The sequence below is a fragment of the Achroia grisella genome, unplaced genomic scaffold (assembly GCF_030625045.1).
Source record: "Achroia grisella isolate CSIRO2021 unplaced genomic scaffold, CSIRO_AGI_Agris_v1 utg1096, whole genome shotgun sequence".
Lineage (NCBI taxonomy): Eukaryota > Metazoa > Arthropoda > Insecta > Lepidoptera > Pyralidae > Achroia > Achroia grisella.
Genome location: NW_026712575.1, coordinates 1,470,990 through 1,483,140, shown reverse-complemented (window position 1 = coordinate 1,483,140; position 12,151 = coordinate 1,470,990). Strand labels below are relative to the sequence as shown.

At 30.5% G+C, this 12,151-nt stretch overlaps 1 protein-coding gene across 1 annotated transcript in view; it reads left to right on the top strand.

The window, feature by feature from the left end:
• LOC131849132 (guanine nucleotide exchange factor DBS-like) overlaps positions 1 to 12,151 on the top strand; it is a gene marked incomplete at its 5' end in the record, with an annotated part of 90,322 nt that overhangs the window by 48,278 nt on the left and 29,893 nt on the right. The window lies entirely within an intron of this gene.

The following is a 12,151-nucleotide window of genomic DNA, read 5'->3' as shown; positions in this document are numbered from 1 at the left end:
ACCTCCATTCAGGCACTACAGTGGCATGAAACAGAAAGAATGCATGTTTAGTGATATTTATTTGTCAACATAGTACTTATTATGTCTCATTGAATGGATGTTATTTACTATTGTCATCCAACTCCGATGCCGGCCTACTTCCAGTCTCTTCGATGGTGTACCGCAGTACACAGCCGTGTTACGAGATTTTGTTACTAATTTAATTAGGATGTGACTACGTGACATATTGTTTGATATGATTTGTACATATATATTTGTTTTTATTATACATAAAATTTATTACTTAATATTTTGTAGGTTTTAATTTCAAACAACTGCGTAACACTTACGCAGCACTCTTTGTATGACGGGAATTCTGTTAAATTTTAGTATACGAACTTACCTTATTAGGCAGTACGTTATAACCATGATACGCTTTTTTGACGTCCTTAGACATAATCTTTAATAATATCAGTGTATAGTTAAAATCATAAGCTGAGGATTGTGTTAATGAAGAACTTCCTAGTCGGAGGTGAACGCCGCGGCCGCCTGTTCTGTTATGCGCGTGGAACAGTCTGCCCGATGAGCCGTAGCGTGGCGGTCCTGCCGCCTCGCTTGTCCTACTTCCATCCAATATTTGATCGCCTGGTACTTTTACCAGCATCACGATAAGTGCAACTAATTAAAATAATTCGTTATTGTGTTCATTATTATTTTTTGTGTGAACTGGATTTCCACTAACATAGTGAAGTGTGAACAAGACCAATAATCTTAATTTGATTTTGATTAGAAGTGTCAGTGAGACTATTAAAGTAATCTTGGTTTTTGAGTTTGCAATCGAGGATTTTGCGGTGATGTTTGATGATAAATGGATCTGAAGTGACTAGTGTTTATGAACAATTATTGTTGGTAATTAATTACTGGATTAGGAGTTCAGCCTAATGAAGCGGTCGACGTGGGTGGACGTCGAATCAGGCGGCCGCCTCGGCTGCAACGGCGAAATATTTTGGAGCGAATGCACCGAATGCGATTGCTCTTACTGCAACCCAAACTACGTTTGCGTTTGTAGTGATAAGGTATACATTTTGTCAAGTTAATGGTGGTGGATATAATGCATGCAATGTTTAATTATTTGGTAATAATATAATTGTTCATCACAGATTTTTTCATATTTGACGTATTTGGTCAAACAAGGTTTTGCCTTAATTTTGTGCGCTGATAGCAATGTGATTAAAATATGCTATCCATCTTTATCGGTACGCAAATATTTGCAAATGCCATTCAAGGTCTAGTCTAGATGTATTGGTTGAAGTGGGAATATCGCCAAAAGCAAAATACATCATAATTATTTATGGCATACCTAATTAAGAAAAACGACCTCTATATATTTGAGAACAATAAGATTTATTTAATTTGTTCATAACACAGCAACTTGCATATGTGATTTATCATGGGTTTAAATATTTATACTTTGTATAAATATTTAATGACTGCAAATTATATACATAAGATTTTCTTCGCATATTTGGCATACAAATCCTGTTTTGATCACATTCTTATAATATTAAGTCCATATAACCCACTTTCTTTGAAATAAAAATAGATAAAGTAAGAAAATACCATATCAAGATTTTAATTATTGAATGGAATTCCAATAATAATGAATTTTTGTTCAGAATTTCGATCTCTTAGGCTAGAACTTATTTTTAATCTATTTGTTTGATGTAGAAACAAATAACCATACATCTTCGAAAACTTTCACATGTATAATATTTGAGAGATGACGAAGATATTTTTTTTATTTGTCTATACGTCAATACATGTCAATACTAACAACTCTTGCGGTGAACTCTACGCAGGTAACAATGTCAAGGGTTCTTACCCGCGTAGAGTTCACCGCAATGTATAGAGATCCAAGTTTACAATACGAAATTTGATAAAATTAATATCTTTTTTGTAATAATAAAGTAAAGAAATACAAGCATTATCTTATTCTGTATTTATTTACTTTAGTTTTTTGTACATCTTATGAATAATATAAATGCGAAAGTTTGTGAGTATGGATGGATGTTTGTTACTCTTTCTCGCAGAAACTACTGAACAGATTCTGTTGAAACTTTACAGTGATATACCTTATACATCAGAATAACACATAGGCTATAAATTTCACGCGGGTGAAACCGCGGTTACAGTTACGTTTATTATATGTAGCGTTTTATCAAAAGTTCATACAGCAAATACTTAAATGCATAGAAAAATAAGTAAAACTACTGGTAATAAGCTTAACTAAAATTCATTTAATAGAAGTCATAGTCATCAATAAAACAATCAATGTGGAAAAAGCTATAACAAAAATTTAATACGAATATAAAATAACTGATAGTTGTTGACTATCAGTTATTTCCAATATTTCTTATTTTTAGATAATGCAGTTTATTATTAAGCGTACAGCATGTCATAATTTTAATTTATGAATGCATACTTATAATGAACTTCTCTTCTTAATGCATCTGTTCAATCAAGTATTGTATTATAAAATACATAGTACATAGTACAATTGAGTACTACATTCGTGACAAGTTCAACGGTTTACCTTGATATGAGTTTCATCACTATGCCTAAATTTGGTCTTACCAAATTAGGCTTGGAAGTTTTATACTTTACGAAATCTTTATTGAAAAAGTATGTATAAATTTTAGTAATCTTGGTATAATAAATCTTCTTCTAATTACGAATCATTCATGATGAGGTAGGTATGCAAAGAAAGTAACTACAAAAAGGTGTCTAGTATGTGTTGGTAGAGAAAAAAGATTCCTTTATGTATGCTGTTGGCTTTATGCGGTGTCACACAATACCTTACAATACATGAGGAAAGTGAAACTATGTACTGAGGGTTTTTTCACTCCCGTCTTTCACGTCTTTGTCGCAAAATACGAGTAAAGTATGCATATTCATCAACAACACGACAGATTTATTTTTTCTAAGACATTGATGTTCTTTACGTTACAATCAATCTCAATGTATGTCTCATAATAACATACATCTACATCTATATTATGTATTTGCCAATGTAATAAATTTTGGTAGATGTTAATAAAATTTTCAATACAATGTTATTAAAATTTTCAATTCACATAATAAAATAAAAATAAACATCAATCAAATTGATTTATTAATTTTAAAACTCTACCGGCCTTATTACAAAAAGATAAACCTGGTTTAGCACTAGTAATAAACCATTCACCAATGTATTCCTTATTACAAAATGAAGTTTATCTCTAAATCGTGATTCGTCTATGGTCTAAAGTTAGACCTGCGATGACTCTAGTTTAACAGTGGTCTAAATGCAAAAATACAAACTCCATTTTAAAAATTCTATTGTAAGTTGTAGTTTTTGGAAAAATAGTTTAACTAAATTAAAAATATATTAACTAAAAATATTTAAAGCAAATTTTACGACAATAAAAATATATAAAAGACGTTATTTGTTATTTTTTCACTCATTTGACTTTGAAATAGTCACCATTCGAACGATCCAATAAAAATATCTCGCCGTTTCTTTTCTCCGTATAGGACTCCTACTTGTAATTTAAAACTGATTTTCAGCCTAATAGTACATTAATAAATATTATATATTAATGAAATAGTTATAATGAAGACATAGATAAATTTATAAAAATAAATTTTTATTTTTATTTTAATTAATAGAAATAAATTTATTTTTAGTTTATACATTTTTCTTTGAACTAATATTATTTTTGATCTTTTCAGTTTTCTGGTAAAATGGAACGTAATTGTACGGTGACAGACATGAGTGACTGATTTCTGTATGGAATACATAATGAACGATTTAACTGTAGTACTAAGTAGTCCTCTGTTAGATCTGGATTCGTAATAATGTTAGGTTTATTCCAAGTATTAACTTTAGGAATGGTTTAAACCACGACCATTTAGACCACGTTTTGTCCGAGTTTTAACAGATTTTTTGTAATAAGACCGTACGTGTTTTTGTATACATATAGTTACAGCTATCTTTTACCATCGTACGGATCGACCTCAACAGAAAAACCATCCCGACACCCTGGAACCTAAAAACTTCCTCCCGCGTACACTTAGATCGTCGAATAAATTACCACAAAATTACAAGTTTTCTCTAGAGACTACAGCATAGAGTTTTCAAGAAGGGTATGAAGGTTCCTTAAGGGTCAGCAACGCGCAGTTGATACCCCGGATGTTTCAGTCGTTCATAGGTTATGGTAACCGTTTACTACAAGTTGCAATCAGGCATACGGACATGCCTGATTGCCACCTTTTTCGTATAAAAAAACTACAAGAAGACTATTTAAATCTTGATATGATTGTGGAAATTTTTGACACAATTTCCTACTTCTATACGACCATGCATCTTTCAACATCACATACTAGTGAATTCTAATTAGTGACTGCAAAAAAATTCGCTACAAATATTCAGAATCATTAAGTGACTGAATAAATTTGCTTAACATTTATATAAATATGTAATCTTTCATGCAAGAGGTCGACAAACGCATTCAAAACTTAGTTTTAATAGTAATTAGTTCGTCTGGTCGTTTGTTAATTTTTATTCGCATTCATGCTTTTAATGATCGACACACATAGTTTCAATTTGCAAATTGCAAGTAACGGCGATTTAATTCCGTCGTATTACAGTTAGCAAATGTGTGATCAGCGGTAATTGCTCGTCGCTCATTATTTACTGGTCTTACACTAAAATAACTTTGGCATTGTTCAAATTACCAAGCATTATTGCTATTTCTACCTTCAATTTAATATAAAGTAGTTCCGGTTTCAACTTATATGGCTATCCTCGACTGGCCAACGTTACGTTTTAATATTTTAACAATATTGTGTCTTTTGTTTATTGTTTTGGAATATGTTACACAACTAATATTACGTAAGATTATAGATTTTCTAAACTTATAATTTTTATAAAAACTTACTCAACCCAAACCCAATTCCAAATATTTAAACCCAATAGTAATAAAAGCTATATACTACATTGTTTAAACTGTTTCTTAACTTTCCACGACGAAATAGCTGAATAGATCTTATTGAAAATTGACGTAAAGCTAGGTTTTGTAATAACAGATATAGGCTATCGTTCATCTTAAAAAAATAAAGTCGCGGGTAATTGTTGTATATAATGTACATCATAAATTTTTAATTTACAATTCTTATTATAATATTATATATTAGTTACCTAATAAAATATAATAAATTATTTATTGGTTACCATTATTTATGTGTCCTCCAAAACAACGCGATAGGCTCTCGTCTAGCATTCTGATCTACTTACTTATATTTATTTTGAATGTCAAATGTTTACCATGACAGTTGACATTCAATCAACGCATTAAAAGAATTAATTCAAATAATGAAGTTACTATATTTTATATTTCAAATAGAATTGGAAAACTGTTTAACATATTTTATTAAAATACTAGCTCTGCTCGGAATTTAGTCTGCATGTGCAACTGCCTGCTATTAATTTCTTCTTCTTGCTGAAATATAACTGCTAAATAGAGTGAACTACTTAATAATTTAAAAAAATGTACTAATTCAACCGTTTGGTAATAACTTTTTAAACTTTCTTATGTCTGTCTCAATCCATATTTAATTTAATATATTATAGCTTTTTTTTTAAATATGTCGCGACTCGCGCCTTTATTTAGGTTAAACGTCAACATTGAAAGATATAAATGAAAATATTTAAAAATTTCTGTTCAGCATCGGATGTTTATTTAATCTAATGTAGAGATTTCGTCTTTATTACCATTTTATTAGAAATACCTATATAAAATAGAATTTTTCATCTCTACTCTTTGATTCTATAGCATAATAATTAATACAACTCTGTGCAAGTTATAAAAATTAGAATAATTGCCGAAGCATGAAAAGATGATCAAGTTATTGTGTGCACTTGAACACACATGGCCTTATTCATAGTAATTACACGCTGTAACGAAAGTAGTGATTTAAAGCACGCCAGTGAACTGTATCACCACTTATACTATTATGCGTATCGGTAAATTTCTGACATTGTAGTTCACGATGTTAATCATGCAGCAATTATGGACATATAAAAAAATATACACTACACGCTGCAATATTGTGCAGGCTATAGCTAATACTTTTTAATTGCAAATAACTAAAGACCTATATATATATAGTAAATCTATCTATCGTCTCTCCTGAGACAAATCTCAGGACTGCAATAACAATCGCTATCTTTTACTCGTCGCCATAATTATCACTTACACTATATTCTAATGCATGGAGTATAGACAACAGTTTATAGGCATCTATACATATGGGCGTTTATAATTAATAATGAGAGAATAATATTTTTTTATGCAATTGAATTGGCAAACAAACTGATGACCCATTTGATGCTAAGTGAAATCCGTCGCCTATATACACTATGGGTATCACGTTATCTTGTGCCACTCATTCTTTATCACTGCAGAAGACTAAGACTAGACTGTCCTGCCTAGTACTGTGCCCTTCAATCGTAACACAGCTTGCAATATAAGCTACTTTGGTTAAATAGGTAGATATAGACAGAGGTAACGCACACAACTTTTTATAAAGTCTATAGTTGTTTATTTATATACTTCGAACGACTTTATAGTCCTTACGTTTATATATACCTTATAAACTAACGTATATGTATATAAAACTTCTATGGTTACGACACTGTTGTGGCAATCTTCCACGATAACGTCGATACAGCACTCCCTTGGTCAGTAGTCAACCTTCATGAAGGTAGGCAGCATTTTAGTGGTGAACCAAGCCGCAAAAGCCTTTTAAAACTTACTTTGCATATTAATATAAAGATAAGTACATTAATTATCAAATGGAAATCTTCGTAATTAAGATCAACCGTCAACAAGTTACCTCATATCGTTTGGATTACCTTGACACACTGGAGGCTGTGCGAGTTACGTTCATAATATGGGAATCGACATAATTACCTAACGTTATGATGCGATTCATAATATGGTGACCTCAAATAAGCGCAAACACACCGCTTTCGTAAAGTGACTGAATATTAAACGAATTCTAATATTCGACATAATTACCTAACGTTATGATTATTTAATAATGTGCTATAATGACTTAATACGGAAATGTTTACACTTAGATGTAAGTTATATGGAGACAGGATCATGATGATAAACAATTGGAAAGATGACGATTATTGACAGAAATATTGTAAGTATACTCATCCAAACACACAGTCCCTATTAAAACTAGGACTTGTGATCCCAGTCAATCTTGATTACATGTGAGCCGCAAGCTCAGTTGTTCCCTATGCTATGAAAACAATGGACGAAGGCGCCAGCAGAAGCTAATATAAAAGAATATATAACATAGAAAAGTATGCACACATAATCATCATTTCTAATGTTAGATATAAATGTCAGTTTGTTTTTTTATTTGTTCATGTTGGCTTAACTCTGATTAACTCTAGCCTAACTATCAATCATGTTGAAAAGGCTTACATATAGCATTTACGATGAGACGGATATTTTACTTACTTTTTTATCTCAGTCGACCGAGGTCATGATAATGAATAGTCATATCATCGAGTTATAAATAGTTAAATTACGTTTAACTATTTATAACCTAAAAAATAAATAAAAAACACTATTTTCCAATATAATAAAAGCCTTAAACTATTTTACATTAAAGATGTTCAGATAAAACATATAATTAAATAAATGTGGTTTGCGCTATTTATTCAACCGTCTGATCGTACTAATCTCTCCAAAATACAATGATATATTTGTATTGTTATATGCAAATTCCTAATATACAATACGTATTTATTATGCATAGAAATCTAACAATAAAATAAGTAAAAGTTGTTTAAAAATGCAGTCACAAAATAAATTAGTTGGGCAGCGTAGTCCCACACCCTGTGAAAAGTGAAATAAAAATAAGACAAGAAAGCGAAAGGGCCGAAATGATACTAAAATAAAAATAAATGTGTCAAATAGATAAAAAAAACTTGTTTCGTATTAGATTCGATCATAAAGCACCTTGTTCCGGTGTGCCGTGTCGGGAGCCGTCAGCGGTCTCTCGTTTTCCAATTTCTAATAGCCACATTACCATACACAGCCTTTCACGATCTCATCTTGTATATTGGGCAATGAACGATACTTTTTCGTTACGCTTACTTTTATTTAATGAATCTATAATTGCTTTTGTTTGAATCAGGACAACGTCTACATAAAAATAAATTTATATTAGACGTGAGTCATAAATGTCGTCGCACGTTATGGAATGGGAGAGGATCGATCGGTAACAAGGGGCGGGTGGTATCTTAAATTTCGTGACGTTTCAAAACAATATACACATATCAAAATACAATAGGTATATCTAAATATAATAACACTATTTACGAAGAACATAAAAATATTTACAATTCATCTACGGTTGGACTCCTTCTAGTAGTAGAATGCAAAATGTCTTACATTACACTAGGAAGGGGGGAGTGTCAAAAAAGAGACAAGTTGTGGCAAGGATAGAGACGGGGTTAAAATCTTAAAACTCGTAAGTAACAAACAAACTAGCAATCAACAAAATAGCTTATATAAAGTTAGTTAGGAGATGATAGGTTTTTAATAAATACTGACAATTCGCAATCAAATGATTCATGAGTTTTTATGCTTATCAATAAATACTGTACATTAATAACTGATTCATACATCATACTAAGCGGGTTATTACGTTAAACTAAACTAAATAACATGCGAAATTTTGGAATTATTTGAAATAATTAAGTATACATATAAATTTACTATACATACATTGAAATTTGGGAAATAGATATTTGGTATAAGCAAGTGCAATACTTTGCAACCGTATAGGTTTTTCTATTAATAAAACTATAAAATTAGTTTATAAATTTTATAGCTATTGGACTACGTTACTAAAATTCTATGTGATGACATTACTTGGATAATTTTCTATATATCTAAGAACCATTTTGATTACATTGTATAGTTCCAATTTTTTATTGACCAGAGTACAGAAAGTGTCTACCATTTTGCTATCAATATTAACACTGTTTCTAACATATAACAAGGATAACGCCATGAATAAATGTAAAATTTAATTTCAATATCCCAGTTTTCCTTGAATCCGCGTTGTATAAGCACGTTTATAATGTGTATTATATATAAACGTTAGTGTCAAACACTCCAAAATGTGCATACGTCTGGGGTAGTTATATAAGTGCTATTAAATAAATTCAATTAATAATATATTCAAATGTTCTACATATGTGTGTCTTAGGTGTTACCTAACTTGTGCTTTATGTTTACAATCGTGAATCTAAACGTTACTTGTGAACGGTGGAACTGTATGATGTTGTGTGGTAGTAATGAAACTACGATCTTTGGAATAAGCTATTTTAATATATATATATATATATATATATATACAGTAAACAATATTGACGAAAACAAAATAATTATTTTCGTTACAAGACATAATATTAAAAAGATGCATCCTGCACAATACTCTTTAGAATTTTCGTCATTCAGAGTTAAAATTATAGTAGGTATCTGGTTATTATTGGTTGTTAGGGCCGTAATTTTCAAATCATAATTATTTTTAATTCTATTGTTTGCAAAGGATATTTATATACATATGACTAGGAATAACAAATGAATACCTATTATTTTTAAAAACATACATAATATAACTTGAAAATACTCGAAGCATGTATTGCATGGACATACTTATAAATACATTAATTTGTATTGTGAGGTATTATCTCTTTTATCAAAAAGTAGTCAAGTGTGCTAAACCGCTTGGTTTTATTTTTTTTTAAGTATAAATGTTTAAGTACCGTGTGTACATACATATTTATAAAATAGTAGCTGTCAATTCGTTATCATTTGTATTGAGTTTTTATTTGTTTGATAATGTGTCTGTATCTCGTAGGTGGTAGAGACACGATGTCAAATTGCTTCAGAAAATCATATATAGATCAAAATAAATTAACATATCTTTTTCCTGCAGGTCTATTACAGTCTCTTATGATATATCAAGTAGCGTCAGGTCGGAGTGCTTTTGAGCTAAGAAGAACTGACAAGAAACTCAATTCTCCTTATTTTCAAATGAGTTTGTACATGATACAAAAAATCAGATTTATTTTTAAATTCAATTAGGTCGAACGTAGTTACTACCATTATATGCTAATGTAATCCGAACAGTCCAATCTCCACAAGCACTACCAATAGATTAGGCTCAGAACCATTATTCATATCTGCAAATTACTGTGGAGGACTATGATTATACGGTAGCCGACATTAGCCTCTAGTAATTAATGATATTTATCGCTTACAATACCAACAGTTTAGCTAAAGGTAAATATAAAGCAATAGCATTACATCAGATCAGATTCGATTACGGTCAAACTCACTGAACTGTCGTAATAAAAAAATGAAAAATATTTATTTGTCCTTAATATCATTTGTGTGTCATATTGGCATGTGCTAAATAAAAATAAAATATATTTTGAAATATTTGCGAGTAATAATGATATATTCAGAAATACCGCTCGAAACTCGGCCTTCAGATTGGGATCCCGCGACCTCTGCAAACAAAGAAGTGGTTAACATCCGTCGAGGTGCTAACTCAGTGTTTGGGAAGTAAACTTGCCGGCCATTAGCACTTCGCTAGTGCTGATATACATTCGCTACCGGTTCATAACTGCCTAACCTTTAATTATAAAATCATTATGCAAGTATTATAATAATATTAATGTTATTTTATTAATTGTTTCATTACTAAAATTTTAATAACAGGAGTAACTTTTTAAATTATGCGTTGTTTCAGTTCTTAATGCAATATTGTCATACATTATATTAATATTCAATAACAATACAATAATATTGTGTATATATGCAATAATTTATTCAATGTAGGTATATAAGTATGGACGCATACTATATATATATTTAATAACATTCAAAGTATCTTTTATACGTAGTATTATAGTTATTATATTTAGTACGTTGTAGGAGATAATCTTGTACCACAAATTACAATGCACATCGTACTCGTTAGAAAACACAGCAAAACGTTGAAATAGCTAAGACCACTCCACAGCAGAAATAGCTAAGACCACTATGACCTGACCTACCCAGGCAAGTTATACATATCTCTACCACCCGTGTTTACGCGTTGCAGGTCGTTGGCCTCACGCTTTTCCATAAAACTTCGAATGGTGTGGTCAAACACGTTCTAAATCTTCAAGAGTTGTGGTCTGCGGTCATATTCTTGATGCGTCTATTTCATTTCTATGGTTGTCCAAGTGTAGGCACTTTTTTTTTTGTTGAAAGTTTACGGTTTAGATAATATTCTATTATTCTTTCATGTAGCATAAGCATAAGCATTGAAGTGATATAACGCCTGCATTACTAGTAAATATTCAGAATGAATTAAATTTAAAAATTGCACTTATACTAAACTAGTTAGTCATATAGTGTAAAATTTTTAGAGCTTCTTTATATTATGAATACATTCAATTTGCTGCAATATAAATGTCGAAGATTTATTTTTAAAATGCCCATATTACATATTTTGTGGTGATTAATTCTATAGTAGGTATAAACCATTTTACTTGTAAATTCTTGATTAAAAAATAATGAATTAGTAATATTACAAGTCCAAGACTAAGATAATGTGATGAGTAAACTACTGTATATAATAAACTAATTATGTTATATTTGTTAAGAATATTACTATGCCCTCTAAATTATTGTAACCTATATGAGTAACGTAAGGTTTACATTAGTTTGTAAACCGTAACAAACCTTGTAAGTTATGCCAGCTCCGGTCTATGGAATTATTATTTTCTTAAACGACGCGGAAAAATTATCATGTTATCTTTATGAAATACCTTCTAATAGTTACTGCAATTACAACATAATAAATTTTGTTTACAGTGGACATAGTTCGTTTAATAAAATATATCTTCTATATTGATATATGTTAAAAAGGGCAATGATACCCAAAAAATGCCTGCGATGAACAAATAAAATAGTTTATATAGTAAATAAATATTACTTAGCAACTTCATTACTTTCGCAGCTTGAGATAAGGTTTTGAAACA